Here is a 7,255-nt window from a genome sequence, read left to right as displayed (position 1 = left end):
TCTTCCTCCTCCTCTCCCCCCACCTGCTGTTGCTGCCACCTCATGCTTCTCTTTATTAGCAGGTAAAATGGTGCCGGGCAGGGAGATCTCACCTCTCTTCTTGGGTGTCACCCAGTACACTCCGCACCACCACCCATACCCTTGTGACGCTGCTGATAAAATTCAATGTTTAATTTATACTTTTTACTTACTGAAAGAGAGGTCCCTTCCCCCAAGTACTGCAGGTTTACTTGGCCAATCAAAAGGGAAACAAAATATAAGACATACAACTGAGCATGAAAGTTAGAATCATACAAGCTATTGTATTCCCTATTGCCATGTATGGATGTGATTGCTGGACAGTTAAGAAAGAGGATAGGAAGAGAATTAATTCTTTTGAGATGTGGTGCTGGAGAAGAGCACTGAGGTTACCATGGACAGCCAAGAAGTCAAACAATTAAGTCCTAGAGCAGATTAAACCAGAAATCTGTCTGGAAGCCAAGATGACTAGACTGAAGCTGTCATACTTTGGCCACATCATGAGTAGGCACGACTCCCTGGAAAAAACAATAATGCTAGGAAATGTAGAAGGAAGTAGAAAGAGAAGAGGGTCACATGCAAGATGGATGGACTCTATTAAGGAGGTAATGGGTATGAATTTCCAGAACCTGAGCAGAACAGTGAAGCATAGGGAGTCTTGGAGATGTCTCATCTACAGGGTTGCCATGGGTCGAGATCGACTCGAGGGTGGATAACAGCGACAAACAAACAAACAAAGAAAGATCTTCAGATGTCATCATCAAACAATCTGTTACCCAAAGCAAGAGAAATGAAGAAGAAGAAAAACCTTGGTTAATGCTGAAGTCATGATGTCTACACTCAGGAATGACACATAATGGGAATTGGAAACCTTTCCTTGTAACTTCTGGCATTTGTTTGTAGTTGTATTTACTGGCTATGGAGCTTCCTAGGTAGAGATAATACAACTGGAATTTCAGAGTAATACAAGCACCTCAGAATAAAGTTGAGCCCGATAATGTTATTAATAAATTAGAATTCCATTAAATACACAGGAGCTGGACTTTATTATTAGAACAAATTAAATAATAAAAAGGAGAAATTATTTAGTACACTATGATAGAGTGCAACCTCTGACTGAAACACTCTAGGAAAGCCCATGGTATTCCTGACTTTTTGTTTGCAAATCCTTTTGTATGTCAAAACATTGTCAATTTATTTTAGGTACTGCATCAGTGAACATTTGTCTAAATATCAAGGTCAATCCCAGGGCAATCTTAGATGGCTCCTTCATAGGCTGCAGGGAATTTGGATCAGATAGAATTTGGGGTCCTGTGATATTTCTCTTTTCTTTTATTTAAAATTGTTGGGGATTATGGAAGTGAAGGGCATAGAAAAAAGAAACCATGCAGTGCTCAGCAAATTAGTCCATTTGTCACTCACTTGGTCACTTCTCAGGGTCATCTTGGGAGACACTCTAAATGTAGTGTAATGAAGATTTTAAAATTCACTGAAGATGAGTTTGCAAGGGCTAGGTTTAACAAAATAGATAATTATGCTAACTATATGAGAAAAACATTAATTTTTTCTGTAATACATTCCCTTTGCTTAAGAATGTAACATTTATCAAGGAATTTTGATTCTTGAAATCATGTACTTCACTGTTCCTTTAACTCAGTAATTTATTACTTCATTAATATGATTGCATGAATGAGTTAAAACTACACAAGCCATGTGCACATACATCTGAGAGTGTCTATTGAGGTTTATGGAAAGAAACACATCAAAATCTGCTGAATGTTTATATGAGGACAAGCTGAACAACTGTGGTCAAATAACATAAAAAGAAAAGATTACAGTTAGAAAACATTTCTGCAAAGTAAATTACAGAATTGGAGGATTGCTTAGCTTGAAAATGTTTTTTTGCCTTTATGAAACAGCACTTTCATATGGACCGTTTCAGTGCGATAATAAAACGGTCCCTTCTTAACAGGGAGATAATAAACTGGTTGCAATTTCCCCCCGGATTCCAATCAGTCTAATATCTCCAAATATATTTCCCCAACACTCTTGTATCACTCCCTCTTGTAAAATATTTTACCAGGGGAGAAGCACAGTCCACCTTTTGGATACAGTCATACTTTTTCCCCCAGTTTTCTTAGAAAATTAAAAATATACTTTGAAACCATTATATTGTTGATAATAATAATCTCCAAAGGTCAATGATGTCTGGTTTAGCAGCAACTTAAAAATTCAGTTGAGCATTTAGAAATAGAGTTTAGGTCTCCAAAGAGAAGGGGTAGGCAAAGTTAGCAAGGAAATGTAAGTGCAGTAAAAAAGAGGAGTTCTAGGTGTGAATGATTGTCAGTGTCTCACGCTCTGCAATGCTAGATATTTAGAGTCTGAAGGACAATTTCATTGGTGGGGCATCATTCTTAATTCTCATGTTGCTCTGCCCATAGCTACACTGCTGCTGACCTTATGCTACTGCTCCCTTCCAGCCTTTTTTTCCTCATTGGTATGCAGCCCTTTCCTTTTCCTCCATCAGTAGGTTCCATAGTGTTGGAAAAGACCTCAAGAACCATCATGTCCAACCCCCTGCCATGCAGTAATACACAATCAAAGCACCCCCAACAGATGCCCATCCAGCCTCCAAAGAAGGAAACTCTATCACACTCCAAGGAGTGTCCAGAGGAGGGCAACCAAAAATGGTGAAAAGTCTGCAAGCCGTGCCCTATGAGGAGTGGCTTTGAGCTGGGTGTGCTTAACCTGGATAAGAGAAGGCTAAGAGGTGACATGATTAAATATTTGAAGGGATATCATATTAAAGATGAAGCAAGCTTGTTTTCTTTTGCTCCAGTGGCTACGAAGGAGGTATGAATTCAAACTACAGGAAAAGAGATTTCACCTCAACATTAGGAAGAACCTACTAATAGTAAGAACTGTTCAATAGTTGAATATACTACCTTGGAGTGTGGTGGAGCCTCCCTCTCTGGAGGTTTTTAAACGAATGGCCATTGATTAATTTAGTTACTTTCAAAAATGCTGCAAATCTGTTATGCAAAAGGCACCTACTGTATACACTTAACTATAAGTCAATCTCATGTATAAGTCAAGGAATGGCAGGTTTGAAACTGATTTCAGTAGAAGCAATTATAGCCTTTAATGTGGTAACTTTGCCTGATTTTAACTCTGAAAAGCTGACAAATATACACAAATGTCTTATTCCAATCCTTCAAAGCCCAAAGAGTGCTCCTCATTGCTCCTTTGAGGCAAAGCACCAAAGAGCTACCACCAACATCACCATTTTCCAACCTAGGTATTAGAAAAGGTCAGAAGGGGTGATGACATCAAGAGTAAAGATGGTCAGCAGGGACGTAGCCAAGGGGGGGGGGGGTTCTTGGGGTCCGGACCCCCCTTTCCATTAGAAAAATGAATGGTGTGTGCTGCTGCGCTGCCGTACCCAAGCCCCATTATAATGGTGGCACTTAGTCTGGACCCCCCCCCCCTTTCCTAAAATCCTAGCTACGTCCCTGTGGTCAGTGCTTCTTTTAGATGCTTCCAGAAGGGACTAAGACCCACCATTTGCCACTCTACTCAGAAAAGAAGAGGGTTCAGCTTTTTTGATAAGAGTTTTTACATTGCCCCCTTGGATAAGTGAAAACTTTCCAACTTAGTTACCCTCCCCAGATATAGAGATATTGTCCCCTCATTTATCTATTCTTCCCAGCCTATGTTTCTGCCTTTTTTTAAAAAAAAAATGCTTTTAATGTTTTTAATGTTTTTTATACTATTATTGTTTAATTCTGTTTTAGTACTGAGTATGGGGGGGGGGTTGATTTTTAACTCTATTGTAATTAATGTATTTTATTGTTGTAAGCCACCCGGATTCTTCGTGATTGGATGGGCTATAAATAAATCTTTATATTATATTATTATTATAATTTGCCTGCAGTAACAGCTAAGCTAATCATCCACACAGCAAAACACAAATACACTCTTTTGTAGTCACATTGTCCTCTTACGGCTCTACATTCAAAAGAGAAAAAGTGAAGCAAATAGCTAAAATCATGAATAAAAAAATCAGGATGTGGATGCAAAATTCAACAGAAAAAATGCTTGCCACGTAGTGTATTCACCTGTCCTACCAACTATCCACATTGCAAACAAAAAGAAAGTAAATCAAAAATGTTTTAAAAGTAAGGTTCAAAAACTGAAGGGGAAAAGATAATGTGCATACCCTCAAGCTATGAAAGTAAATACAGAAATAATTCAAAATACAGTTATAATGCAGAAGGGAATGACCTTTATTTTGAAGTTAGAATTATATTGTACCTTCATTATCCTTTATTTACTGCAATTCATAAGTGATTTTTTATAATTACATTCAAGCTTTGCTCTGGATACAGATCAAACAAATGTTGCAAAGCATTTCTTACATTTAATCTAAATGGATCATGAAATGTCACAGTATACTATTTTCTGTGTAAAACGTATTCTGGAAAAGATGTATTGAAGAGAATTTGATTATCAAAACAGTATGCTACTCTGATACCAAGTACCGGAATATTTTTATAGAAGGTGTTGATCATGAACACTGCATGGAATACAAACATAGCAAGTGTTGTGTTCACAAAAATTGCATGACCTAGCAGTTATTAATAATTTTGTTGTATGGTAGCCTGAAAAGAGGAAAACAGAAGTCAGATATAATGTTGTGAAGCTAAGGCATAGAAAGATGGATTGAAGATGTTTGAATTTTTATTTTCTTTGGTTTTGTTTTGTTTTTTAAAATATTAACTTGAAAATTGTAAAGTATACTTTGATTTTAAGGCAAGCCTTATTAGCTACCTGTGTTTATAACTTGCATGTAGGGATTATGAGTTTTGGTAGCATCTCTGAATAAATGGCTCAGAAGCATGAAGAAGAGTTCTGGATGTATGTGGCTACCACTATAGAAGAAAATAGTATTACTGACAAGGGAATCTAGGGCATCTGTATGGACAGCCACTTGATGGTTTCTCCTTGATCTTGCCTGTACTAAAACAGAGAATATCAGCATTCTGTGATTACAGCCCATGCCACTGAGTAGAATCAAGACTTTCAGTTAATCAGGACAGACCACACAGGGCAGTGAAATTCTGTCATGGGAGCTCTTATCTTCTTCAGATGAAAGAGAAGCATTATCCTCCTGGCAGGAACTTTTGCCTTAGGTTGTTACGTTGGAAAAGGTAGGGGTGGGAAGGGAAGATGAAAACATGTATTAAATGGTTGTTCATCATCAGGCTCATTTCATACATGTCATCACCATTGTTCTCAGGATATATGATCAGAACATTTAATACTACCTCTGAGGGCCTGATGCAAGTAGTTTGTTTCTTCCAGTGGCCCAAATGCCATTAGAGACCAATGTGCAGGTTCTGTAGATAGAAGAGCTGAAACTTTTCTCTGCATTTCTCTGTGATGTGATGCATTTTCTCTAGTCTTAATATGAGGTCTCCCAAGGCACAGGACTTCCTGTTTTACTTAATCTGGAGAGATCCCACATTAATGAATTATAGCAACCTAATTCACTAAAACATATTTTTTAAAAACTTCAGAGCATTGCTGTGTTATTAGGGAAGGGAGAGAGGGAGTACGCCCCAACTGCAAACCTGTGTCTTCAGATGGAGTGTAACCCCATCTACCACAGGCAAAATTCCTATTCCTTGAACTGCCTTTTAGTTGACCAAGAGCACCTCTTTCCTAACTGGATTAAATTTTAATTTGTTTGCCATCATCCAATCCATTATGGATGCAAGATACTGATTTGGAACTGATATAGCTTCCTTGGAGTTAGGTGAAAAAGAGAAACAGAATTGCCATTAGCATGTTGGTGGCACCGAATACCAATGATATTCAAGTCTTTTACTCCAAGTCTCAAGTCAAGTCTCAGGTCCTTGCAAGATACTTTCAAGTCAGGTCTCAAGTTTGGCAACCAACTTTTAATAGAAAAATGGAGGTGGGATGCGTTTCTCAGAGATCAGGGACGTAGCCAGGATTTTAGGAAAGGGGGGGGGGGTCCAGACTAAGTGCCACCATTATAATGGGGCTTGTGTGTGGCGGTGCAGCAGCACGCACCATTCATTTTTCTAATGGAAGGGGGGGTCCGGACCCCAAGAACCCCCCCCCCTTGGCTACATCCCTGCAGAGATGAATAGCAAGCATGTTAAGCAATGAGGTCCGCTTGGCAGCCTGTCTCTTCTGCACATCAGAGGAGCCCTGTAAAGCTTTTCTTCCACTTCAAGCCTGTTGTCTAATGCATTTGTTGTAACCCTCCAAGAAACACATTCTGCAATCTGGGGGTGGGTCTTGCCTACTGCTCCAAGTTAATAATGCCATCAAGTTGGTCACTAAAAATATACAAGTTGTGAGTCGAGTCAAGTGCAATCAGTGTGTTATTTATTGCTGAGCCAAGTCCAAGACGAGTCACTGAAGTGACTTGAGTCCAACTTGAATCTGAGCAATCAACTCAAGTCTACCTAATTGTCGAACCTCAAACCTCTGGACAGTGTCTCCCAGTGCTTTCATGAATATATTGAATAGTATGGGGGAGCAGAATAACCCTGAGGGACACCACAGATCAGTGGCCAATGAGTCGAATAGGAATCTCCCAGCACCATCATCTGACTTGTCCCTATAGGAAGGACCAGAGTTACTGCAAAACAGTGCCTCCAAATCCCATCATAGCCAGTCAGCCCAGAAAGATATCACAGTCAATGGTACTGAGAGTCACCTAGAGGTCCAGCAGACTCAACAGGGATACATTCCCACTCTCCAGCTGATATTGTTCTAGGCTCCGATCACATCATTGCTTTTGTTATATTATATTCTTTCCCCATTTGTTTACATCTGAGCAGATGAGCTGAACTTAGAAAGACCTGCGGCATCAACCCAAAGAGTAAAGAAAGGTTCTAGGTCGAATGGAAAATCATATAAAAAAGCCTCACCAGTAAACCAGAAATGTGTTTATATTACTCTATTATGATTCTATTATATGAAGCTAGCATAATTACAGGACAATAGGAAACAGAAATTATTGCTGGTGGGGGCATGTTAACAGAAACGCAAACACTTGGACTGAAAATGCTGCTGCTTAATTCAAAGTTGATTAATGGAGAAAACACTATTTACTTAGGACCTGATCTTGGATAGGTATGCTGACCTGGTTTTTATCACAGAGACCTGGCTGGATGAAGCTAGGGGGGCAGTGTTAACT

The sequence above is a fragment of the Sceloporus occidentalis genome, unplaced genomic scaffold, assembly GCF_023333645.1.
Source record: "Sceloporus occidentalis isolate IW3139 unplaced genomic scaffold, rSceOcc1.0.p SCAF_5, whole genome shotgun sequence".
Classification (NCBI taxonomy): domain Eukaryota; kingdom Metazoa; phylum Chordata; class Lepidosauria; order Squamata; family Phrynosomatidae; genus Sceloporus; species Sceloporus occidentalis.
This window is presented reverse-complemented; position numbering follows the sequence as displayed.